We start from the raw sequence: 27,715 nt of genomic DNA on the forward strand, positions 1-27,715 counted from the left end.
CCTCACAGCAAGAAGTCCCTGAGTTTAAATTCACCATCCATCTGGGGTTTTTCCATGTGGAGTTTGCATGTTGTGATTGTGTGGTTTATCTTTGGGTACTCTGGCTTCCTTCCACAATTTAAAGACATGCACTTAGCAGTGTTAGGTTAATTGGTTATTCTAAATTGCCCCAAGGTGTGAGTGTGATTGGTAGTCTATCTGAGCCTGGTGACCTGTTAAGAATGTACCCCTCTTTTTGCTCCACAGCAGCTGGATAGGCTTTAGCATCCCAAGACCCTGAATTGGGTAAGCAGAAGAGAATGCATGGATAGCTGGATATGCTACAATATTAAAACTACCACCCTAATACTGTGTGATTATATCCCTGCCATCATACAAAACAAAACTGCTCTGCTAAAGCAATGCAATTCACTCACTCTATAAAATATTGAAAAGTATTCCTGGGTGTCAGATGTGCTCCAAGACATTAGCAGCAGTTTACAGTTCCTGTAAGTTGTGAGGTCTGACCTTTGATCTTTGATGTTTAATTCAAGTGAGATATTACAACAGTGTGAACATCAACACCTTGAACATGTTTGTTTGATCTGGCTCATTGTGCATAATGCTCCTGAAAGACTGCAGCGATGTTTGTCAGAGGTAGGTGTCAAAGTAGCATCTACACAAATGCCAGTATCCAAGGTTCCCTTCTGAACGCTACACAGAGCATCACACTATCTTTGCTGACGTTTCATCTTACCATAGTTCATCCTGCAGGGATCTCTTTACTAGATAAACATTGCACATGCACCAGGGTGTCTTGAAATAAACTGCAATTCCTTAAACCAAACTACATTCAGTGGCCTATTGTAGCTGCTCATGGGCTGAGGCAGGAGGCTGCAGTGTATTTGTCTTCTGACATCTTTCTACTGCTGTCAGCCTTCAGGCTCTGGGCAGTTTGTGCTACAGTAGCTTTTTTGTGTATGAGACCACATGGGCCATCCTCTGCTCCTCTATGCTCCACCTGTATCAGTAAGTTTAGTCACCACTGACCTTTCTTAGTTCACCAGCTTTCCTACTTTAAACTGCTTTTGGTAGGTACTAACAACTGCATACTGGAAACACCCCATAAGCTCTCGTCATTACTACTAGGCGGATCTGAGAGATCCAAGTCATGGATCTCTCCGATCCTTTGGCTTGGCCCAGTTTTCCTGCTTACAACAGCTTCGAGAACAGACTTTCTGCCTAACATGCTATATCATCTGGGTACCACTCTAAGAAATAATCAGATTTATTCACTTGTTTCAGTGGTTTTAATGTTTGACCATCTTGTAATTTTTGTGTGTTCATACAAAACAAAACTAAACAAGAAAAATATGTAAATAGGAAAAAATAAACAATGGGGATGTTTTTTGTCTATTCCAGTCTAAGTGTGTCCATTGATTGCTTAGTAACTGCTTTTGGCCTTCTGTATAAAATTTTATTCCTGTTCTTTATTGATTGATTTATTTGAATAATTGAATTTGCATAAACTGAACAAGATAATATTTTAACCCCCTAAGACCCAAACTCTTCCACAGCATGCATTTTTAATTTCTCTTTGATATTTGGGCTGATTGGGGTCTGATGAATGTAAAAACAAAGAATTACCAGATTTTGTTTTTTACCTTATTTTTGTTTTTAAGAAAAATAAGAGCCACATATTAGGATATTCATTTTAAAATTTTGAAAGAACAGTAGCAGCATAATGTCCTCATAAGTGGATGTCAGGCCCTTGTAGAGCAAAACTGAGTATTTTGGTCTAAATAACCCAAAATGTGATGTCCACATATGTGGACGCCAGGTCCTAGAAGGTTAAATATGTTGCTAAATCCATTTAAACTTTGCCTTTCTGCTGCCCCTTCTTTTGCTGCATGCTAAGCAAAGGTCTGTGACTTAGTAGAACCAAGCATACCTATGTGAGTGCTTCTTACATAGTTTTTCTTTAACTCAGAGGCCCCTGTCCCATGAAGGCCACTGGACAAAGGTCACAGTGTTTACCCGTGTCTTTAAAAAACACTGTAAGCTGCCCGTAATCATCATCGCTGTCAGCACTGAAAGGGCAAGTTGCACCATTAGTGAAGCCTGGGACCTTATGTGAGGCAGGTGCACACTGATTTAATGGGGTTGAGAGTTTGGATGGGGACCTTGTCAGATACTTTTTAGGTACATGAATTTGGCTTACATCTTGTCGTTTAGACATTACTACCAACTCTGTGTGCAGGCATACAAGCGTAGCACTGCACCTTTGCAGGTGGGGGTTCTGTGGGTAAGCTTAACACCACTGTACAAATGACAAAAATCTGCACTGGCAGACTAAACACTGATGGCATCTTAGTCAGCGGCGGTAATGGCTGTTGTCAGTGTGGGGAGGTGGTGTTGTGTTTCATTCTCTGTGGTCCTCGTGGAGAGCCAAGAGTATCCATCACCTCCTTGGTGACAACCTGCTCATTGCATTTTTATCAGTTGGAGTCATGCTACTGTAAAGAGGCCCTGCTCAGTATAATCAGGCCAATTGCTTTTCTGTTGAGTCAGATTGTGATCGGTATGCGAGCCAACAGAGAAATAGAATTAAATAGAACAAATGAACTACATAAATACCTAAAACTGGATTTTTAAGGCATATCCTGAGCAAACTTGGCATTCTGAAATGTTTTTCTTGGACAATGAGAACAAGGCTGTCATTCTGGGATGTTTATTGTTCCTGCTGTAGCTATTTTTCGAGTCTGGGAAACCTTCAAATATCCTAACATAAACGCGTCATCATAACATGGCTGCTATGACAAATTTGACCAGCAATATTTTAAAGCAAACCATCGTGCTGCAGTAAGTAATAGGTCATGCTACCAATAAATAAGCTACCTGTTTGGTGCAACCACATAAATGTCAATTAAGGAATCTTAATATTGTATTTGATGTAAGTCTGTTAGGAAAAGTAAGTTGTATGGGAGAGTGTACGAAGAAAAAAAATATACATACAAGTCTTATTTGGGAAAATAAAAGAACGGGAGTGTCGTGAAATACATTTATATGTAAAGAAATGGTACTGATCCTGTTATCTGGGGTCCCAAAAACAAAGAACAGTTTGCATAGACGTGTTGATGAGTTCCTGGAGGTAAAACAGCTGGTCAGTGTAGGAACTGTCAAGACACCCATAAAAAGAGCAAAGACATCTGGTCATGTGTTTCAAAATAAGACAAAGTTGTTTGTCTTTTTTTTTTTAGATCTTAAGTAAAGAGGGTTTTCTCATAATGCAGTTTAAACTGAGGCCGAAAGTTAAATAAAAATGTTTTTTTTTCGCATCTGAAAGCAAATTTCTAACTCGCGGGCCTGGCAGTCTATCACGACTCTTTAGTGCTACTGGTATGCCATTATTGTGAAAAGCCACTTCCTTCCAAAGCTTGTCGCACCGTGTTAAACTTTACAAAACCGCTGCACTGGACAGGTTTGCTTTTTTGCCGTGGCTGCCAGTCTCAAGCCATCTGTTTCTGCCGTTGCCGGGCACCGACGAGCACCGGGAAACTCGGAAACGAAACGGGACCGGTAAGGCAAAGCGACTTCGTTTCTGAGTGTAGACATGTGAAGAAGACTGCCGAGTGCAAAAAGTTTTCACGGGACTGAACTGACTTAATGATGCGGGATTTTCAGGTGCGTGGATGCGCCGGTTTCAGACAGAGTGGAGTAAAGGGCTCATTTAGTGCATGTAAAGTTTTATTTTCTCAGTCGCTGGAGGATTAGGAGGGTTTGGCGAAAGACTGTGAATTTTTGAGGTTATGCGTAATTGCGCATCAGCAGCAGCCGCCGAATAATCCTCTTTCTTATCACTTGTTTCGTATGGAAAATGCATTTAACTGATTTGTTCTCTGAAAATAATATTAGCAAACTAATCTCCCGAATAGGCTTAATAAAATGAAAAAAGAGATTGAGACATAATTTAAAAACTAACGAAAGAGAAGGTATCTAAAAGATATATGTAAGATTCATTTGTTGGTATACATTCAACTGTGGGTCATGCACCCCTCACCCCTTTATATGACTTAACAAGATACCCTTTGTCAGTAAAAACATGAAGTTATTCTAGAGCACTTTTGCCTTCACGTTACATACAGAGGCTTCACGCACTGCAAGCTTTCTAATACTTAATACTTAAATACCTAATTAAATTACATTTGCAATCAAATAAGACTTATCGCCCTTGATAGTGTTGAGGAGACTCCTTTAGTTTTAGCTTTACGTGTTCATCTTGTCTTATTGCTATGTAACCTGTGCAAAAGGCACATATTACATCGTACTACACTCTCCAGAATTTTTTGCTTATGAAGTAGGTAAAACTGGCTTTGCATGCAATCTCTTGTGACACATGGGACCTATTTTTACTATTCGATTAACCGCAATTCTGTCACATATGGTCTAGTGGGAGCAGTAATAACAGACGTTTGCTCATGGAGGATTTCTGGACTTTTAAAGATTTATTTTTTATCAGTGCTTTTATGAACTATCAAAAACAGGGGTACTATGGGAGGAGGGCATGTTTGTTGGCATATTGTTGGAATCATCTCCAGCTTTCTTTAGCAAGTGGTTTCTGACTCTCCTTTGGCACTTTTGATGGATTTTCAGCGAAATGCCTCTTTTGTTGTATTCTTACTGCCCAGTAGTTGCTGCAATGAATAAATAAAGTGAAATATCACAAGGCCGATTTTGGAGTGCTTCACAAAGTGCAGCGGATCTATACGGAGGTTATTTATGGTGAGAACCTCTGAGAGAAGGCTTCTCCTGCTGAATTACTCTGATGATGAATGTTGTAATTTGTCTTGCCACCTCTTTTTCTTTTGGAGGAGAAAGTCTGACATTGTACAGCTTGTGCCAACAGGAGATAGTGTGTAACGATACATTTGCCATGAGGCCACAAGCCATTTATTACAGTACAGGCTTTCAGCATTACAGTACAGTAATGGCAGTGTTTGTGGACATGTGTGCAAAGTGCAAGTTCCATCTGGAAAAGGCATTGCCAGTAGTTGCCTGTTACCTAAACTATACTGTTAGGTCAAGCTACATTTTTATGATGAAGAGATGAATTCTAAAGAAAAAAGAAAAAACTCACTTTGTTTGATTTCTAATTAACAGGATAGCAATTCAAACAAATAGTTTCCCCCTTGCTTCAGAGTAAAGTTCTGGAGTCTTGCTCTTTTACCTCATATGTGCACACCATGAAGTTGAATAAATATGGACATGTAAAACACAATTTTTATATTATACATATACATCCCATGTTTCAAAAACAGTTAATTTCCGTGGCTTTTCTGAGTGCAGTGCAGTCATGAATTGCATTACTTGACAGGGATTTTTGTGTTTTTGAGCATGCAGTGATGTCTGCTACAGTGTTATGTATTATCTATAATACACTGGCTGAGGTCACAGCCATTTAGTATCAGTTTTTAATGTTTTTTCTACATTCTCTGTATATTTGTTTTAATCTTGTTATGAAGATGATGAAATTCCCAAATCCTTTGCCATTTTTACATTGAGAAAATAAATTCTTTAAATTGCTGAACAATTTGCTCACAAAGTTGTTAAACCATGTTTACTTCTGAAGACTCAGCCTTATTGCGGTGTTTTTTTTTCTACACAGTCTGTTATTTATTAATCCAATTATCCTTGCAGCCCATCAGGTGTTTTGTTTTATCATTACACAACTTTCTAAGTTTTCCTGTTCCCTCAGTTTTGAAGTATGTTTATGAAACTTAATTCCAAACCACATTACATTTTACTTAATGTTGCCACCTGCAATTGTTTACTTGCTTTCTGAGCATATAAATGATCTGTAGAAAGAGAACTTTTAAGTAAAGTTTGCCTCGCACTACTTCAAACCGCCTTAAGAATTGTTGATCTAACCTAATTTTTCACTCCCTTTTGCTCACAGAACCCCTTCATTCTTTGTTCAATAGATCCAGCAAGGTGCTGGAATCATTCCTCAGAGATTTTGAATCACATTGATATGATAACATCATGCAGTTGCTGAAGATTTGTTGTCTGCACATCCGTGATGTGAATCTTCTATTTCACCACATTGCATCGATGCTCTGTTGGATTGAGATCTGGTGAATTTTGACTTCAGGAAACTCATTGTAGTGTTCAAGAAACCAGCCTGAAATAATCTGAGTTTTGGGACACAGTGTGTTTTCCTGCTGGATACAGTCACCAGGGGTTGGATACTCTGTGGTCATAAAGGGATGGACATTGTCTGCAGCTTGCACTTAGGCATTTTAAGGTGGCATTTAAATGATGCTCAGGCCCAAAGTGTCCCAACAAAATATCCCTCACGCCATTACACCACTACTGTACCCTGAGCCATTGATGCAAGAAAGGATGGATCTATGCTTTCATGTTGTTTACAGCAGTTGTTTCTGCCCTATCATCCAAATGCTGAGGCAGAAATCAAGACTTTTTAGATTAGGCTACTTTTTTCCAATCCTCTGTTTGATGTGCCTGTGCAATTTGCAGCCTCAGCTTCCTGTTCTTAGCTGATAGAAGAAAGATGAAACCTGGTGTTCTCCTCTGTTGGTGTAGCCCATCTACTTAAGGATTTGTTGTGTTGTTTGTTCAGAGTTGCTCCACTGTATATTTTGCTTGTAACGAGTGGTTTGCTTTACTGTTACCTTCCTATCAGCTCAAAGTATTCTGTTTTCTCTATAAACATTAGATATGGTTGTGTGGGAAAATCCCAATAGATCAACAGTTTCAGAAACACTCTGACCAGCCTGTTCTTCAACAAGAATGTCACATTCAAAGTTACTTAAATCACATTTCTTCCCATTTCTGATGCTTGGGTTGAACTTCAGCAGGTCATCTTGCATACATGGCTGAATACATTTAGTTTCTGCCATGTGATTATATTAATTAGATTAGACTGATTAGAAATTTGTATTAGTAAGTTGTTGAACAGGTGTACCTAACAAAGTGGCCAGTGAGTGTATTTAGCTTGAGAATAACAAGAAAAAGTTATTATTCAAACAAATGATTAGCAGATATTTAACAGCGCTTGCTCGTAGGAGGTGATCTGATGTTGGGTTCTTTACCCTGCAGTATAAAGAACCTACAGCCAACAGTTCTAATTTCACACCATATAAATAAACTTGAATTGAACTGAATTGAATAGATATCTGTATCTGAATTATAGCTGACAAAATAACTGGCAGCCACATTCAGCACAGCGCTGATTCATGTTTTGATAATGTTTCATTATCTCACCTAAAGCTCTCGTTTAGCCCAATAGCAGTTGACCTACACCTACATCATCCTGCGTGGATGTGGGTAGAAGTGCATGCACAGCAGAGCAGGTTCAATGTAAGAAATTGTTTTTAAATGAGTCACTTGGACATTTCAGGTAAAACACGTAATATTGCTCTAACGCTTATGAAAGGATGCTAGAAGTTTTTAAATTGGATGAAAAATAATGTGGCTTTTTTTTTCTCTTCACTGAACAGTAGACCTACTACAAACTATGGCATATAGTTTAGGGTGGAGATGGGGTGTGCGTGAGTGACTGATGCATTGCTTAGGTTTTGTTGTTGCCATTGATGGTAAAGAGAAGACGTCAAAAAACAGCCTGTCTTGTTAGCTGTGGTTACTAGTTTTTTACCTCCACTTTGGCAGCCAGCGGTGAAACGTGTCTCAGCAAAATGCTTTAAAGTGCCTTTATACTCATTGTAGGGTTCAGGGCTGAAAAGCCTTGTTCATCTCACAGGGGTCATTTTGGAGGAAGCATTAGCGGTAGATTTGAGAGGGTTCCCTCTGTGTCTGCACTACATTTCATCTACTTGGGGGCTTGAAAAGATCTTTTCTTCTATGGGCATTGTTTGTGAGATTGTAGATGTTACTTTGTGGGGAAGATGGCACCTTACATGAAAGAAGAAATGTAATTATTTACTCCACAGGTCTGCAGAGACATCTGGTGAGACTATAAATAGAATACAACAAAAAAATGAGGAGAAAAGTGTTAAAAATGGTATGATATGAGCAAAGTAAAAGTGAGAGAGACAGCATTATATGGGAGCTCGAATTTTCTGATATCGGTAATTATAAATATTTTCTGACAGGCTGTGTGTGAGTATTTAAAGATGTAAAGCCACTTAGGCTTACAGTGACATTCTCATAACGGCCACAGCATCTCCCTCTTTTTGATTTGATGGTCCTCAGGTTATCTTCTCTTTTGCTTGGACAAGAGACCAGCTTGAAGCTTGAAGGCTTTTAAACAGAACGCTAAGCATACACACAGATGAATACGAATACTGCCATGGTACTCCTGCTACCACTATGTCAAGACTTTATGGATATATTTATACTTTTCAATGTGTGCATTTGAAAAAGATTTTCTGTGATCCACATGCATTTATATTGCTGAGTGTAATTTTCTGTTTGGTTTCACTCGTATGCTGTTCAGCTGCCCACTAGCTTATTTACTTTGACTTTTTTAATGATCATCTTCCTTGTTACTGTTACGTGGTATCGTCACCTGCTGAGCAAAGGTGACCAGTGTGCTCAAGCTGAGGAGCCGACACAGTTGGAGCCTGCAAGGTCCAAGACTGAATCTACACATGTGTGGGTAGATTGTTGACCTTTCTGGTTCAGTCTTTATCCCTCTCTCTGTGTGACTGATACCCTTGATTTCAACCTGTGCTGTAAAACCAATCAGAGCAGTACCGTGACCTTCAGTTGGACTGTCTGAAAAGTTTTGTGCTAAAATTGTGACGCACATGTTGTCACATTTCTGTCTGCCAGAACAAACACACAGCTAAATTCAACCTTGCTGGGGGTAGCCTGGCACTGGAGGACATCACTGTTCTGTCATGGAAAAGTAGATGTGCTATCATATTCAACACAATCTTGAAATTTGTACAAGGCATTTCATCACAAGTCACAGCTAAGGTGTCGTCAGAAGAATTTATTCAGTTAAAAAAAGCTCTTCAAGGAGAATGGATTAACACATAAGGTTCATAAATTATGAATTTCTTCCACACACTGAGGGGATTAGGTGCACAGCAGGTGGGCAAGTAACTAGCTGTGCATGGCTTTGGTTGATGGGTGCAATGAAAAGTTTATATTTATTTTAAAAGGCATGAAAACCTGACCTTCATGCCATGCTGTCTAGTTGGAGTAGTGGTATGTGTCTACCCCAGAGCCTTTAGCTGGCCTGGGTTGTTGCTCTGTGTGAGACTAGATGTGACAGAAAGGTGGCGGTGGACTTGGTAGGGGTCAGGGATTCTGACAGCTGCACACAGAGCTGCGTAGATCTCGAGACTTGCCTTCTGTCCATTTCCCATTGTTAGAGCCTTCCTCTCTCAACTCTCCTGACTGGCATGCCTGACCAAAGGTGCTTATCCCAAGATGTGACACAACTGAACCCATTACTGTCTCTTGGCATCCCTCTGTAGACCCCTTTTCTATCCCCTCATGACACCTGAATCCCCCTTCTGAGCCCTGTGCCCAAACAGAAATGGATCTGGCACAGTGAAGTTGGAAGACAAATGGGAATAATAGATGGGAGGGGAATCACAATTTTCAACACCTACAATAACATGAGAAGGCAGAACCTCTTCAGTAGCACTTTCAGCATCTGTGTTGAGCTTCATTTGATCTAATTTTGATTTGTTGTAAAATCATTATGTTCATTAACAGAAAGCAGCAGAAGTCTGCCTCGCTGCCATCAACCTTAGATGCCTACACGCACACATTCACAGATGTGTAATGACTCACACTCACAGTGGCTCCAGTGTTAGAATGGCACACTCACTTACACAAACAGATGCACATACACAGAGGTGCATTTATGCCGCTGAGCTGCTGCTGAATGGCGGTGCTCTGGGGCTGAACACTGGCTCAGTGTTCGGGGCCAGGTACACCACCTCAACCACTCCAAACAACAACAAACCTTAAAAAGGTTGCTTGTTTAGGTCCAACTGAACTTCTCAGGTAGGGTAGCAGCTAAATCACTTGATCAGAGCCTTCATAATGAGCAGCATTCATGAATATGCAAATATTTTCTTGACTTTTCTCTTTTTTTTGTAGGTGTGCTTTTTTTCAGTAACACCCTGCTTCACATACAGTCACTTACTCACACTCACATCTGTTAGCTGCTAAACACAACTACAGCCTTTCAGAGGAGATCTGTGGGACCTGCGTATTACATAAAGGCAAAACAGTCATCATTATTGACAGAAGTAAGAGTATTACTCATTTGCTTTCACGGCATCAGGATTATTTATAACTGAGATGACTAGTTTCCCAATCTGGATAGCGTGTTGAGTCTTTGTCCCTTATCACTTTCCGGGCTTTTGAATGTCAGGATTATTGGAGCAATATTCATGTTCACTTTTTTTGTAGCAAGGTTTGGGAATTTACTGTTAAATCCAAGGCAAGGAAGCAGTGAAAAATAAAGCCCACCCCCTCACTGCAAGCTATTTTTATTTGGTTGCTTTTAATAAATGAAAGGCATTAGTTTAAGTAATAATATTTGGGTGCAATGGATTTATCTGAGGCAAAATCTTTAGAGTAACCACTCTCTATAAAAGCTTTTTAGTTGAATTGTAGGACAGTTTGCCCTCACCTTGCTTCAACCTTGGTTGACATATTATTTAGTATTTTTCTAGTGAAAAAAGGGAAGTTAATTATGATATAAGCCATTGCTGAGAGTGTGAATAAGAATGATTCTTTTCATAGCCAAACATGCGCCCACTGTTTGCTCTACCATATAAAATAGTAGGTGGATTTAGCTGTAATTCAAAAGATAAAGCTTGGAATAAAAATGAAAAGCCCTGCTGTCTGTAGCATAAATGTTTGAGCAGTGGGGATATCTTTGGAGAAAATATCAACATCCCAAAAGACAATTTCAGAACAGCAGGTGAAAGATGTTTTTTTTCTGTTGCATGTGTCACCCAAATGTCAGATAGTAACAAATAATGAATATGCAGCTCTAACAGCCATCAAGTTAGACGGGCACCTCACAGTGTTTTGGATCTGCTCTATATCATCTACTTTACATTCATCTGCTGGGGGCTTAGGTTGAACTGACTGTACCTGTAAGATTTGTTGTTCCATCACAGTAGCATTTTTCTTCCAGTGAGCTTTCCTTATGGAAAATTATTGACAATGAAAACTATCACGGTCCTGAGTTTTTGTGTAGTATTTACTGAGTTTGGTTTGTTTAGATTATTGACAATCTTTCTTGTTTTTGTGGTTTCCAGAATTTTCCTGAGTTTGCCTCCCTCTGTTTGGTCTGTGTGCTAATCGCTTTATCTCATTTCAACTTCCTGTTATACATTGGGAATTACACTGGCTCTTGATCCATCGGATTCTTGTTTCCATGTATGTCTGGTTTTTCTCCTTGTCATTATCTTCCACACCCCCGCTGGTTTTACCTGTGTCTACCTTGATTTAGACTTCTGTGGTGAATCATTGTTTAGCCTACAATGCAGTCTATGTAACTGGCTGATATTGTTTCCGGGACTTATCCTTGTGCTGGTGCTTTATGTGTTAATTACCTTGTGGTTATGTCCTGTTATATATGTTTTATATGCGGTGCCAGCCAATAGAAACAAATAAAATGTTGAGACCTCTTTCCCTCCTAGGTCTCCAGTCTTTGTTGTGGTCAAATATTTGTCCCTCACTTCATTGTATATTCCTTCAATCCCATTCTAGTTGTTTTAGCAATCTTCCCTTAGGATTTTTTGAGCATTTGTGATTATATATATTGATTTTTGATGAGTAGTGACATTGTAAAGCGCTTTGGGTGCCTTGAAAAGCGCTTTATAAATCCAATCCATTATTATGTTTAGGTGATGGTCATTTTCCCACTGATAAATTCAAAGACTATGGTGAAAAAACAGCCAAAATGCACAGGAGGAACTGAATGTACTGAACAGGCCAATCATAATAACTGTGGGGTGCATCAACGTGATGCTGTTACATTTCTGGGGCAGTGAATGGAGCTGGATAGTGTAGTGGTAAGACTACACACCTTTGGAGCGGGAGTTGCAAGTTTGATTCCCACCCGGTGTCCAGTAAGGGTCCTGGCTAGACCCCCATGCTAAAACAAGCCCTGGAATGGCCTGGCTACGTCCGCAGCTTGGACACAAGCATTTCACTACATGTTGTACCCTGTATGACTGTGTATGTGACAAATAAATATTGTTTGAATGTCAGGTTTTGTTGTAGGGTTTCACAGGGCTTTGCAGTTTTGAGATTGTCAGCCTGAACCTACAGCAGCATAACTAATATGATGAAAGGTATTGTTATCCTTACAATAAAATGAACATTTTAAACCTGATCTTTAGTCCATAATTTCCCCCCAGGGCAAACTGGGAGCTGGCTCTAAAGGAAATGAACCGGATAGGTTAACGATCCACCTTACTGCACTTTTCAAAATGCTCGACATGTAGCAAGTGGGTAAACCTGCACAAATGATCTTTTGGGATAAAATAGTACCATGAAGTCTTTAAGATATGATGGGGCCTGATTATTCAGCACTGTGTATGTTGATGAGAAGGACTATAAATTATGAGTTTAACAAGGAGCCACTGAAACCAGTATGAGAGGAATATTGTCACTGTTTTTGTTCGCTGTTAGTACATTTTACTCATGCCTGTCAGCTATTTGTGTAATGTTTGTGCTTATTGTTAATAGTGTGCCTAAATGAGATAGTGTTTTTGTGGATTGTGTGTTTTCAGTTTGCTTTCATATGTAATTCCTATGAAAACAATCATCTGTTTTATATCCAGCACAGCAAACAGCTCTTCTCCTGCCCCCAACAGCTATCAGAGTCATTACAGCCTGCAGGAGGTGGTACCAAAGCTTCCTCCACCCCACCAAGCCACCAACCCCTGCCTCTATCTCTCATTGATCAGGGTGGAAAGACATGTAATCCATGCTGATCACAGTAACCTCCACCATCTGGAGGGCTGACTCTGAGGCACACACTCTTGTTTTACTGTGTCTCTTATTGAACCATGCAGGCTGTGATGAGGGTGGGGGGCTGGATATTGATGGGTGAGGCTCAGGTCACCACAGATAGCCTCATAGCACTTCTGGTACCGAAGATGAGCCTGTGATGCCACTATTGACGTAGCAGCTGACTCAGAATTGCTCATATCATTCAACTGCCCTCTTTGATCTACGTCTACCATATCCTCACAATGAACCAGGGCTTAGCAAACCTATCAGTGGGGGCCTGGTCTTGGATTAGAAGTCAGATTATCAGGCTCTTACCATATGAAGCCTTAGCCGCTCTAGAAAATCGAGATTGTTTATTCTTTCCACAGTCTCAGTATGCTTTCACACTGTTTACTTTGTGTCGTCAGTGTGTGCACTTTTTCCAGCGGTATCTGTCTCTATCCATTTTCTCATTTACAGCTGAGGTGATTTTCATTTCTGCGTTGCAGGAGTGTGTGGGTGATGTGCGTTTGCACTCTGCTGGAGGCCCCTTATCCTCCATGTCAAACTGGTGGGCCACGAGTGGATGAAGAAAGCAAGGCCAGCTCTCTGCTCTTTGAGATTCCTTATTAACTCCACTTCCTCCGGTTCAAAATCCCTCTTAGCCCTGCAGCAGCAGCCGAGACATCAACTCTTAACTCGCACAGCTGACGCACATATCGACTCGCTGATCCACTAAATCACTTCTGTTAACAGAATTGATTCACTGTCTTTCTCTCCATTTCTTACCTGTTTGGCAAGTTCCTGCATCTATAGTACTTCTGACATATCCTGACTTGAGCCGTACATATTAAAAGACTCATTCTACTAATGATTCAGTGTGTATGTTAAGTCAGTGAGGAGGCAAAAGCTGAGGGTACAGGGAGCTCCACTTGTACTATATTACTCATCAGCTTGGCTTTGTCTCCCACCAGTTCAATTTAAGCCATCCCAAACTCACGCTAGCCTGATAGACCCTATAATTGAACTATATATTTCTTCCTTTCAGTAAAAAGAAGAATGGGAATCTTTCAGTGCTCTGCTCCTGGGAGCATTTTTGCTGACAAAACAGGGTCTACTGGGGTTGGGCTAACAATTGCAAAGACACTGCTGTCACAGAGTGTGCACAACACAAGATAAAGAGAGCGGAGGAATGCATGCACTTGCTCTCTGAAAAGCCACATACAGTCCTTTTCAAGCCAAAGCAAGGAAAAAGATACCTGAAAGTACAGATACGACTTAATAACTCCAAAAGATTGTAGATAGCTGATGTCAACAGACGCTAACATCTAAATAAAGCTTATATATACCCCTTTTATTTTAAACAGTTTAACTACAGGTTGTTTCACTACACAAACTCCAGCTGTACTTTCTCACTCTTTCCTTTGATTGTGTCCACACAAACTGCTGTGTTCACATAGTCCCCCCTCTTCTCATTCACTCCACTACCTCATCACCATTTTGCAGTCTGTTTACTGTTATAAATATTCAAAAATGTTATCCCGTCAATATGGCAATTTCTTGTTGTGACATCAGATTCGGCATCAAAAAATCGCCAATGTAGAAGTTAGAAATTCTGATATCAAAACAAAACCGTTCTCTTTTTGACCAACGGTCATTTGCAATACTGAAAAAAGCTCAGAGGTTCCTGAGGGTCTTCATTCTCTCAGTGAAGTGAGCAGGGTGCTACAAGATCTGCAACCCACGGATGCCTCAGTGACTGTCTTTGAAGAATCAAAACAGTGCACTGTTCTTCTTCAGACAAATTGAACCCCCAAGTCCGCAGGAAATCAATAGCTAGGAAACTGAGGTGAAAGCGAAAACAGTGTAGATCTGCTGTTTTTCACGGCAAACTAGGAGAGGAAACATGAGTATATCTGAAGCTGTGAACCTGAGGACATCTGATCCCTTTCCGTGCACTTCTAAACAAGTATGTTGACAGTGAATGCACATAAACCCCAACTTCGACAAACATGGCTCGCACAAATCAACATCACAGTAGCAGCAGCTTAGTTTTCATCTCTGGACAGCAGCAAACCTTTTCCCCCACCTACACTGAGGTGGCAAAAATATCCATGTCAGTCTCATTATGGAAATTTCTGCAGTCCTTTATTAAAGGCTATGTGGCTGTTACTGAGTGAGCACAGATCTATTCTAGGACAGATCCCTGACAAGTAATCAAAGGTGATTAACCACAGGTGTGGCAAACCCATTACACCTCAATCAGTTTATTCAGTATCTTAAGTAGCTTCTGAAATGCAAATTGACAATCGGCTGTACCAGGACTGTCCAGGTGCCAAAACTGGTTCATCAGAAGCTTCACTTTGGTCCACTCAATGGTTTTGTCTAAGTGGGAAAATTGCAGTGAAGTCATTTATTTGTTTATTTTAGAAATATATTAGTATATATAGTGTGCCAACAAGATGCCAGCGTTACTAAAGAGGAGTCATGTATATCAAGGAATGAAGAAAGCCTGTGTGCAAGTAATCTCTAAAGGTGAAAAGGTTAGGGTTCAGACTCTTCTAAAGTCTGCATTTGAGACTTTTTTTCTAGTCCTGGCTCTGCATGATGTCATTGAAATGAAATTTATTGGTCATCTGAGGCACACAGCTCTGTGAACTCAGAAACCCCACGCCAAGTTCAAGTTCCAGTACAAGATAAATAAATACTTTTTGAACCATTAATTACACAAAACTACTCCAGTGGAGCCCTAGAATAAAATGAAACAGAGTAGAACAGGTTCACTTTAAATGAAGTACAAAGAATTGGAGGTGAAAAGCAGCAATAAAAATTCATATCGTTGTCGCTGAGTTAAGGGCACAGGCTTAATTATACAATATTATTATATCCTCCCCAACTCAAGCTAGATTAAACCTATAGTGCTTTACAAAAAAGGGATCTAAAATATGTCTGAATCTGAAATATCTCTCAATTGAATCCAGGATAATTGACTATGAACTTGAACCTTCAAGCCTTTTCAGACTAAATGAAATATGCTAAAATACCTAAAATGACATCAACTTTTAGACAACCTTTTACTTTTACCTGAATGATTTTGCTCTGAAAGCAGGATAGAACTTGTTAAATGTTTACAACAGTGTGCTCAGTCATTGCCTGAGATGGATCTCGACAGCCTTCCCACATCACAGCTTGTACCAAGGCACTCCTCCTTCATGGTAAACTTTACTGTGGCACATGAACACACAGCTCGCATATTTAACCCCAAAAACCTACTCCAAAAACCTGCTTGTATGGGAAACTAACCCCTCACAAGGCAGCAAGAACATAGAGAACACCCTTGTTCCCATACTGGCTCAGGACAGAGAGGTTCTGGAGCCTTCAGAGGGTTTAAAGTTGAAGGACGGGATTGGTAGGAAAAACATACACTGGAGCTCTGTATTTCTGTAACTTCCTCCTCCACCTTCCTCTGGAACAACCCTCGCTCCTGCTTCGTCTTGTTCCTGCTGTCCACTTACAGTAGAGACAAGTATCCCTGGTATCCCTGTTTTGTTTTTTCTTTTTCTTTTGCTTGTTTCTCAAGTCTATTCCAGACTCCTAAGCCACTGTGCATGAGCCAAGTTCATCACACTTTGCAACAGTGAGCTCAAGTCTTTCTAACAGTGTGGAAATAAATCTTTAAACCAGGAAAAACAGTGAGTGAAAAGTGAGATGAAGCCTGTCTTTAAAAGAGAGGAGCAATGGGCCCTGAGGGCACTTCTCAGCTTGCATGTAAACCTGCTAGCCCTTGCTTTTCAACATGCCAAAAGAGGTGTTACATAAATGACAGAACATTCTCAATGGCTACTTTTTGTATGCTAAAAGCCTTCTCCCAGGTTGGTGTTTATGTTAATGATTTTTGTCAGGGTTTTGAAGTGCCTGAATGACGAGCAGCTAGCCTAGAAACGAAGGAGCAGCTCTGACCTTGGCCCACTTCAGGGATTCGCTCTGGTTTCTGACTAATAGAGTACGCACTATTCTTTCTCCCACAACATGCACTCAAAATAGCTCTGGCATGCTCCATTAAGCAACATTTTAATTGTTAACATGGCATACTCTGTCCTTGGCACACATTAACTACTTCATTTAAATGTCAATCCCCATTAAAGAAGGAGTGAGGAGATAATTGTTTTAACTGGGAACAAGTATCTATTAGCATCTCAGGGAGTTAAAGTGCAACCACACATGTTAACAGTGTTTTGGCCCTCTAACGGCTGTCAGAACACCTCCTACTGTAGTAAAAGACAAGTCCAACAAATGTATCCATCAAGATATATTCAGTTGTCAATTAAGAAATGGCAAGATTTTGGCACAAAGCCTATGTAACTAAGTTTGAAAGACTTGCATATTCACCATGGATGTATAGCTTAAAGCTGAGTTATTTAAAAAAAAAAAAAAAGAAAGAAAGGAAAAAAGAGATTGTCCAGCTGAATGTGACATTTATCGTGTTGTACTTTGACTTTATTTAATGTTCAAGTTAAATGGTTTATAAATTCTTTGAGATGCACTGTTTCTCTCAGGGGCTCCCTTGATCTTATCCAACAGGCGATACCGTTAAATTGCTCAATCAGTTGTCACCATCCCAGCATCAAAGAGTTGGTCACAAATTATTTTGCAGAATAACAAGCACCTTACATAAACAGCCAGAGATAAGCCAACATTACACATGCACTGTAGCACAGGGGCCTCATTTATAAAACAGATTTACAAAGAGTTTTGATCTCAGGTTTAGTTTGAGCAGGAAGCAGTGTACAAGTACTCATGAAACCTTCCTTTCACTTGGAATTTATAATGCAAGGGGCTTTCTTGCCAGTTATGTGGTGAAGTTTTATATATATCCAAGCAAATGGTGCATTCACTGCAATGGTGATACACTACCCACCTGCATGTTTTACTCTGTTTGTTAACCCACGATTTTTGTCTACCGAACAGAACATGTTTTGCTTGAATTTACTCTCATCTATGATTTTTTGTCCGTGGTTATTCTTGACTAATCTTAAATGGACAAATGACAAATTTGCTACTTCCTCATTTGCAACATGGCAAACACAGCAAACAGCTAATAGAGCAGAGCTGGGCAGTGTGTGAATGAGTAAAGAAAAAACTAATTATAACAAATGTTAATGAAGTCTATTGAATTTGTTTATGTGCCTAAAAGAAGAATATTGGTCTATATATCAGAATTTGGGGCTGTAGTATTAAAAACCCTATATCTGTCAAGTTTATCTGTTCTGATAAACTTGAACTTGTCTTGACATTGCTCAGCACAGTTGTATGTGAAGTCACTTGTCCTAGTCTGTCAGATTAGGCTTTTAATGGACTTTACCTTGCCAGCACCCTAGCACAAATTCTCTGTGATGTCTGAGCTCATGTGAAAATAGAGCAAATAACTGCCTGGAGAATTCATAGTGGTTGAGTGGATGTCATGCATCTTGCCTTTTGCATGCTTTACCCAGCTACCACCGTTTGCCTAAACCAAACAGTTTACTTCCAGTAATGAGATTGTGTGTTTGTCATCTGACCATGTTCTGTTGTGTGCTAAAAGTGAGACAAATGCAACTACCGCACCAGAATTTTTCAATATAGTTCATGTATAAATATGATAAGGAATAAGGAACTCTCTTTCAAGAGAAAAAACAAATCCAGTTGACATGGCCCTGACCTCTATGTTATCAAGTCAGTTTCTTCTATCTCTTTTATGTAATCTCAGACTGAGCCTAAATCCTGTGAAAAATATTGTCAGGGTGTCCAGCATGCTTGTAACAACCAGTAAGTTGAAAATGTGTATGCAAGTATATTATTATTATTAAAGCATGTAGTGTTAGTGCCTAAAACCTTTGCATGCAGTTCTATAATATGTACTGGAAAATAAGTAGTTGAATGAAACATTTAAATCCTTCATATATATATATATTTTTTTACCTCTGCCCCATGCTAGCATAAAGTGTTTTTGTATACAGGATGTCAGATTTGTAAAGACAAGGAATTTGGGGCGTGTCCAAAGCTATTTGATCATCTGAGAAACACTTTGTTTGTAATGTACTGGCCGCTTTAGGAAGTAACGTATTGAGAACTGAAAAGAAACACGTCTCAAAATCCACTGGAGTAAATGTGGTTTCATTAATATCATTATTTAGTTTTTGTGCAGCTGGAAAGCTTGGCTATTGGAATGAAGGTGATCACATTCATTATAATGTAGTGACAAAACAGAAGCTTGTGGCGGATGTTTGTTTCCAAGTGTGTACAGTTCCTCCCTTCCTTCCCCTAACTGTCGCCCTAGGCATTACCCTGAGTAAAAACTTCCACGGTTGGCTACTCCCTCTTTCATCCCTCCTGGCATACCCTTCATATCCCCCCCCCCCCCCCCCCCCTGACTTCCCCCTCTCTCTTCAGCTTGTAGCCTGCTCAGCTGTGTGGGGACACAAACCTCATTCCCCCTGGAGAACAATAACGCTAGCATTAGGTTTTGCACAGAGTGGTGCCAGCCCAGGGGTCTGGCACGCAGTCGTCCACTGCTGCAAACAGAGGCACACATACATTGAATCCATTCCCAGCAGTGCAGTACCAGATGGATGGCAAACAGGGATGCTTCCAGGTCCAAATCACCTCCTGCAGCTGGATGATAGAGTCCCACAACAGGGAGTAGTGGCAGTCAGGGACTGGGACCTGTTTTTGTGTTTCCTTCATTCCCATTAGCTGGCATGTAGGTCTTTGAACAGACTAAATTATATTGTATTTCATGAGGCTTTTTTAATTGTTTTGTTTGTTGTGCATATTTTTCTGGAGATCTAGCTGTTTATTATGCACATCTGATAATGGGTAATGCATCGGTGGCTGGCTGCCTAATGACTTAGATAGGTAGAGGTGCTCATATTGGCAAGCGAGCATAGTGTTGTCATGGGGATGATGTGTGGGCCTCTCCTCCTGTACTGGAGTGAACCAGTGAGCAGTGCTTGACTGCCCACCACCAAAAGGCAAACATACACCACACACATACATGCTTGCACACACACACATATAGGACCAACAACATTGCAGTACTAGCAGAGTGGATGAATCAGCGAGCTTTCGAGCATCTCAAAGAGGAGGTGGAGAGGAGGTTGTCTAGGTTGATCTTGTCACTGAGCGCAAGCAACAATGAATCAGTGTTACCTCTGTTTTAATCAACACACTTGGGCTACAAATGACTCACACATGAAAATGCGCATCATTTGCATTGCTGGTTGTTTGCCATTTTAATGCTAATATGTCTTTCAGTGTGCACCAACCTACTTGAGCACCCTTCATCATCCAGCGTTTCTTTTTATAGCATCTCTTTTTCTCCATCTGTCTATCTCTTGCTTTCTCAACCCCTCCACCCACCTATCTATTACTCTTCAGCCCCCATTTCTGCTTGCTGCCAGGCTCCCATGTCTCCCATTAGGAAAGGAAATGAGGCGAGGTACTGATGCAAATATCTTGGACCCCTTGCTGCTCCCTGACTCATCACCCAGAGACAGAAACAAGGAGAGAGGGAGCGGCAAGGAGAGGAGGAAACGGGTAAAGGGTGGAAGGGCACAGCAATTAGACAGAAAACAGACATATGTACACAAAACTGTTAAATGGTACACAGTGGAAAAAGTGTAAAAAGACTGTTCCTCTCTGTGAAGTTTATTATAATGCTGAAAGCTTTCTACAGCAAAGCTGAACAGTAAAGACACAAACGAGAAGATTCAGTGCATTACTTCTCTATCTCACTCTCAATCTTTCTTTTTTTGTGGAGTAGCTGTGCAATCATTCAGCCTGCAGTGCTATTTCAGCAGTTCTGAGGGGTCATTCTTTTTCTCTGCCTCCCTGCCTTTTCTATCACTACCTCACTCGATTGTTTTGTAGATTATATTGCAAAGTGCTCAGCAATGCAGGCTGCTATTCATTGTTATCCATTGCTATGTGCTTTTGTGGCTAGCGAGGATCTGAAGAGAGTAGATTTGGGTTTATAGCGGCGCTACTGCAGTGCACTGTACGTGTAATTGTGCACACGTTTTTCTTTTACTGTGTAGTCTGTGTGTTAGAGGCAAGCAAGATGAAAGATTTTAATGAATTAGTCAAAAGATTGCAAAACATAAAAATGTATTAGGCATCTGGCAGCCTCCACATACTTAGTAAAGCACTGTCAGGCAACCAGCTGTAGGTGAAACACCAGTCAGCACATTCACTGTGTGATTATCAGAAGCTGTTATTGCTATAATATTCAGTCCAAAAAAATTTTAATGTTCAGCTCAGGGATGTTACCTGTCGCTTTCCTTATCTGAAGGATTATGGAAATGAGGGGGAGCGTTGCCGTGTCACAGAAACATCCAAAATAGTGACAGTAGAGATAACTAAGTTTTTAGTTGCCCCAAATAAATACATGTACTTTCACTACAATGAATTAAACATTTAAGCTGGAAGCTGTCCCTGTTTTTAGTGTTTGATCTCAGGGCATTATCTGGATGCAGGCAGAAGATAAAGGATCTTATAAAAACCCTGAAATTAAAGCTGTTGGCAGGTAGCATGAGCATTTAGATAATCACACAGGTTATAAGCAAATCCATTCAAAATTATCTTGATTTTTTTTTCCAGCACTGAAATAAAAGTGAGGCACCTAAAGGTTTCGTTCTGTGGACTACTGAATGAAATCAGCTCAGCTACATTTTCTCTCTAGCTAGCTCTCGAGATAGGATGCGACATCTCATCATTGGAAACAAAGTAAAGCCTAAAATTAAACAAGACTAAAAAGGATGCTAGTAGCTCTGTTTTATTGTGTTTTAGTTGGGTTGAGGAATTGTGTATTAAATGTTACTGTACACTGACTGGTCTAATAGTTTTTATATTTTAGACCAAGGTCATAGACTTCAGGGTTGTGCCCAGATATTCAAATATTCATTCACTGGACTTACAGTGGGGCAAAAAAGTATTTAGTCAGCCACCGATTGTGCAAGTTCCCCCACCTAAAATGATGACAGAGGTCAGTACTTTGCACCAGAGGTACACTTCAACTGTGAGAGACAGAATGTGAAAAAAAAATCCATGAATTCACATGGTAGGATTTGTAAAGAATTTATTCATAAATTAGGGTGGAAAATAAGTATTTGGTCACCTCAAACAAGGAAAATCTCTGGCTCTCACAGACCTGTAACGTCTTCTGTAAGAAGCTTTTCTGTCCCCCACTTGTTACCTGTATGAATGGCACCTGTTTGAACTCATCATCTGTATAAAATACACCCGTCCACAGCCTCAAACAGTCAGACTCCAAACTCCGCCATGGCCAAGACCAAAGAGCTTTCGAAGGACACCAGGAAAAGTATTGTAGACCTGCACCAGACTGGGAAGAGTGAATCTACAATAGGCAAGCAGCTTGGTGTGAAAAAATCAACTGTGGGAGCAATCATCAGAAAATGGAAGACATACAATCTCCCTCGATCTGGGGCTCCACGCAAGATCTCATCCCGCAAGATCTCATCCCGTGGGGTCAAAATGATCATGAGAACGGTGAGCAAAGATCCCAGAACCACACGGGGGGACCTGGTGAATGACCTGCAGAGAGCTGGGACCAAAGTAACAAAGGTCACCATCAGTAACACACTACAACGGCAGGGAATCAAATCCCGCAGTGCCAGACGTGTTCCGCTGCTGAAGCCAGTGAGCACATGGATGATACAGCAGAGGATTGGGAGAATGTCATGTGGTCAGATGAAACCAAAGTAGAACTTTTTGGTATAAACTCAACTCTTCGTGTTTGGAGGAAGAAGAATACTGAGTTGCATCCCAAGAACACCATACCTACTGTGAAGCATGGGGGTGGAAACATCATGCTATGGGGCTGTTTTTCTGCCAAGGGGACAGGACGACTGATCCGTGTTAAGGACAGAATGAATGGGGCCATGTATCGTGAGATTTTGAGCCAAAACCTCCTTCCATCAGTGAAAACTTTGAAGATGAAACGAGGCTGGGTCTTCCAACATGACAATGATCCAAAACACACCGCCCGGGCAACAAAGGAGTGGCTCCGTAAGAAGCATTTGAAAGTCCTGGAGTGGCCTAGCCAGTCTCCAGACCTCAACCCCATAGAAAATCTGTGGTGGGAGTTGAAAGTCCGTGTTGCTCGGCGACAGCCCCAAAACATCACTGCTCTCGAGAAGATCTGCATGGAGGAATGGGCCAAAATACCAGCTACTGTGTGTGCAAACCTGGTAAAGACCTATAGTAAACGTCTGTGAAGGTTCTCAGTCATCCAGGTCATCGTAGTCAAAGGAGCTTGGAAAGAAAAGCGTCTGGACTTCTATAAGTTGCTTGAAGACGTTTCACCTCTCATCCGAGAAGCTTCTTCAGTTCTAAGGTCAAATGGTGGAGAGTCCCAGATATAAACCTAGTGGGAGTAACCCCCCACAGAGGGACAAAAGGACCCCCCGATGATCCTCTAATCGCCTGAGCCAAGGTGTGAAACTGGGCGTGGGTCCCAATCAGCCAGAGTTTCGGGTGTGTTCATTGTGAAACCTGGCCCCACCTTATCATGCGAATTCCTGAGGTCAGATGGCCCAGGATGTGAGTGGGCGTTAAGGCCTCTGGGAAGGGATCTCAAAACTGGATTATAGATGGCAGACAGTTGGTGTCGTAAACCCCCGCCTCTGTTCAAAGATGGTCGCTCACAGTGGACATAGATGGCTTCTTTCACTCCTCTTTCGAACCATCTGTCCTCTCTGTCCAAAATGTGAACATTGGCATCCTCGAAAGAGTGTCCTTTATCCTTAAGATGCAGATGGACTGCTGAGTCTTGTCCTGTGGAGGTGGCTCTTCTGTGTTGTGCCATGCGCTTGTGAAGTGGCTGTTTGGTCTCTCCAATGTAGAGGTCTGAGCATTCCTCCCTGCACTGTACAGCATACACCACATTGTTAAGTTTGTGTTTTGGCGTTTTGTCTTTCGGGTGAACCAGTTTCTGTCTGAGCGTGTTGCTGGGTCTGAAATACACTGGGATGTCATGCTTGGAGAAAACTCTCCTGAGTTTCTCTGATACACCGGCTACATAGGGGATGACAATGTTGTTGCGTCTGTCCTTCTTATCCTCCCTCGCTGGTGTCTGGTCTTCTTTTCTGTGCCTCTTTGCTGACTTTAAGAACGCCCATTTAGGATAGCCGCACGTTTTGAGTGCTTCCTTTACATGTGTGTGTTCCTTCTTTTTACCTTCAGGCTTAGAGGGAACACGTTCTGCCCGGTGGTGTAGGGTCCTAATTACTCCAAGTTTGTGTTCCAAAGGGTGATGGGAGTCAAAGAGGAGGTACTGGTCCGTGTGTGTGGGCTTCCGGTAAACTTCGATGTTGAGTTTGCCGTTCTCTTCAATGTGCACGGCGCAGTCCAGGAAAGGCAAACAGTTGTCCTTTGTGTCTTCCCTGGTGAACTTGATGTTTTTATCCACAGCGTTAATGTGCGCAGTGAAGGATTCCACTTCTTGTGTCTTGATTTTGACCCAGGTGTCGTCCACATATCTGTACCAGTGGCTGGGTACTCTTCCTTTGAAAGAGCCAAGAGCCTTCCTTTCCACTTCCTCCATGTAAAGGTTGGCTACAATAGGTGACACGGGGGAGCCCATGGCACAGCCATGTTTTTGTCTGTAAAAGCCTTCGTTGTACTTGAAATATGTAGCGGTGAGGCAGCGGTCTAACAGTGTGCAGATCTGATCGGGTGTGAAGTTGGTCCTGTCCTCCAAGGAGCTGTCTTCTTGTAGTCGTTTTCTGACAGTCTCCACGGCCTCCGTGGTGGGTATGCAAGTGAAAAGAGAGACTACATCAAAGGACACCATGGTTTCATCTGGATCCAGGGTAAGTTTCTGGACCTTGTCGGTGAAGTCGGTGGAGTTCTTGATGTGGTGTGGGGTGTTCCCCACGAGAGGCGCAAGGATGGTAGCAAGGTGTTTAGCAATGTTGTAAGTGGCTGAGTTTATGCTACTGACTATGGGTCTGAGTGGGACAGCTTCCTTGTGGATCTTGGGAAGTCCATAGATGCAGGGTATGGCATCCCCTGGGTAAAGGCGGTGATATGTAAGGCGGTCAATAATTATGTCCTTTTCAAAGTCTTGAAGGCAAGACCATCTTTGAACAGAGGCGGGGGTTTACGACACCAACTGTCTGCCATCTATAATCCAGTTTTGAGATCCCTTCCCAGAGGCCTTAACGCCCACTCACATCCTGGGCCATCTGACCTCAGGAATTCGCATGATAAGGTGGGGCCAGGTTTCACAATGAACACACCTGAAACTCTGGCTGATTGGGACCTATAGTAAACGTTTGACCTCTGTTATTGCCAACAAAGGTTATGTTACAAAGTATTGAGTTGTATTTTTGTTATTGACCAAATACTTATTTTCCACCCTGATTTACGAATAAATTCTTTACAAATCCTACCATGTGGATTCATGGATTTTTTTTTTTCACATTCTGTCTCTCACAGTTGAAGTGTACCTCTGGTGCAAATTACTGACCTCTGTCATCATTTTAGGTGGGGGAACTTGCACAATCGGTGGCTGACTAAATACTTTTTTGCCCCACTGTATATACCACGTCAGCTGACTGTTGTCTTTAAGGACAGTTACACTTGCAGAGATATGCAAACTGAAAACTACTTTTTTATTTTGAGTTGCAAACAATTAAGGTGGGCTCTACGAACATCTTTTATTGTGTTTTAGTCTATCGCCCTCCTGGCCCTGCTATTGAGTTCTTAAAGGATTTTATGGACTTCTTATCTTCTATTATCAAGCTGGAGAAAGTTTCAATTCTTGGGGATTTTAACATTCATATTGATGATGCCTCATCTAACTCTGCAGCTGAACTTTTATATCTGAGTCTTTTAACTTTGTCCAACATGTCTCTGGTCCAACCCATTTAAAAGGCCATACCTTGGACCTTGTCTTGTCCTTGGGCCTCAACATTGTCAATGTGTTTGCTGAGGATGTACACTTGAGTGATCATAATTGTATCTTTGTTTAATTTAATTTTAGCTCGAAACAAACACCTGTGTAGTTAACTCATAGACGCATAATAACTGGGACTACTGCTGAGAGGTTCTCCATTATGTTTGACAGTTCTCTATTTTTTATCGGAAACGATGTAAATACTCTTATTTGGTCCTTTAACAGGGAATGCACACCCATCTTGGATCAAGTGACACCTATTAAAACAAGCTCGGCCTTACAAAAGAAGACATGCCCCTGGATAAATGATTCGATCTTAAACTTAAGGAGAATATGCCGCAAAACGGAACGACTGTGGAAGAAAACCAAACTTGAAGTACACAGGCTCCATCTTCGAGATCTCATGCTCTCCTTAAATGATACAGTGAAAACTGTTAGATCAGAATATTTTTCCCGACTCATATCAAAAAATAAGAGAAATCCCAAGTTTCTTTTTGATAAAATCAGTGCTATTGTATCCCCAGATGTGAGACCTTTAGATGTACACTCTAAAGTAGATAGTAATAAACTACTCCTATTTTTTTTTTTTTGGATAAGATTAAAGAAGTCAGTGCTAAAATCTCCCCAATGCTTTCTTGTTCTCCAAGTGAGGCACTCGCTTTGTACTCCTGGTCAACTTTTACAACTGTAACATATGATGAAAAAGCAGCCCTGGTGGACAAAATGAAGCTGTCCTCAAGCCCCTCAGATATTATCCCCACTAAGCTTTTCATCAGTGCTTTTGACACCATTGGTCCTTGGGTTGTGAACCTTTTTAATGTTTCTCTTCAGACTGGGGTGTTCCCCAGCTTTGTTAAACATACCATTGTGGAACCAAGGCTCAAAAAACCCAACCTGGACCCAACACTACTTCAGCATATAAGACCTATCTCCAAACTCCCATTTATGTCAAAAATCCTTGAGAAGGCAGTCGCTGTCCACCTTCCAGCATACTTGGAGAAATATAACACCTATGACTGTTTTCAATCTGGGTTCCGTAAATTGCATTCCACTGAGACAGCACTACTGAAAGTCACTAATTGTGTGGATGCTTTAAGCATCCACACTATTGAGTTCCTGTTTCTCTTTATTCTTTATTATTATTCTAGTTGCTTCCGTACACTTTTTGGCACTTAACTACTTCCACAATTTTCAGCCGATTTTCACCGTTCAAATTTTAAACTATTCTGCTATTTCTGCTAATTTACGCTACGATTTTTGCTATTTTTAACTATTATACTTTTTAAAATATTAAGCTTTTTTCCTTTAATTTGTCCCATTGAAATGAATGGGAAACTTCTGCAATTCTGCTAAAATTTGCTTGTTTTTGAAACTTAACTACTTCCTCATATTTTCACCTAGAACAACCATTCAAACTTTAAAATGTTCACAAATTATTGGGCTATTCAGGTATGATTCAGCTTTTTCAAATGTTTTACTGTTTTACTTTTATGCCTCTTAAAGTTTTGAGTTGCAAAATTGTGATTTTTCACAAAATACATGCGTTGTTATGGTTGCTATGCTCTTGGCTTCCAGTGTGCCACTGAAGGTTTTGCAATTTTCACTTCATGTCCGAACAACTGTTTGCTACTTGCTCAATTTTCACTCAACTTCCACAAATTATACATCAAAACGTAGGTATTTTTGCTGGCTTTCAGAAAATGTCACTATCATTGTTGTGGGATTTATAGAATTTTTGCAAATCTCCTCAGACCAACACAAGGTCTCAAAACTCTCCATATAAAGTCAATGGAGAGCTTGTTCAAAATCATCGCTGGA

At 40.9% G+C, this 27,715-nt stretch overlaps 1 protein-coding gene across 3 annotated transcripts in view; it reads left to right on the forward strand.

The window, feature by feature from the left end:
* The first annotated feature begins 3,487 nt into the window (after positions 1-3,487).
* znf385c (zinc finger protein 385C) overlaps positions 3,488-27,715 on the forward strand; it is a 155,474-nt gene continuing 131,246 nt past the window's right edge. Inside the window, exon 1 of one of the 3 annotated variants that reach the window (XM_085271811.1) lies at positions 3,488-3,558. The gene's annotated coding sequence lies outside the window, so the exon portion shown is untranslated. Of the gene's footprint in view, positions 3,664-27,715 lie in introns of all 3 variants that reach the window. The other 2 variants (XM_085271812.1, XM_085271810.1) reach the window with 2 other exon arrangements.

The sequence above is a fragment of the Mchenga conophoros genome, linkage group LG4 (assembly GCF_057382185.1).
Source record: "Mchenga conophoros isolate Kocher_MC1m ecotype Shallow Benthic linkage group LG4, M_conophoros_male_GT1.1, whole genome shotgun sequence".
In the NCBI taxonomy this organism is placed as follows: Eukaryota; Metazoa; Chordata; class Actinopteri; order Cichliformes; family Cichlidae; genus Mchenga; species Mchenga conophoros.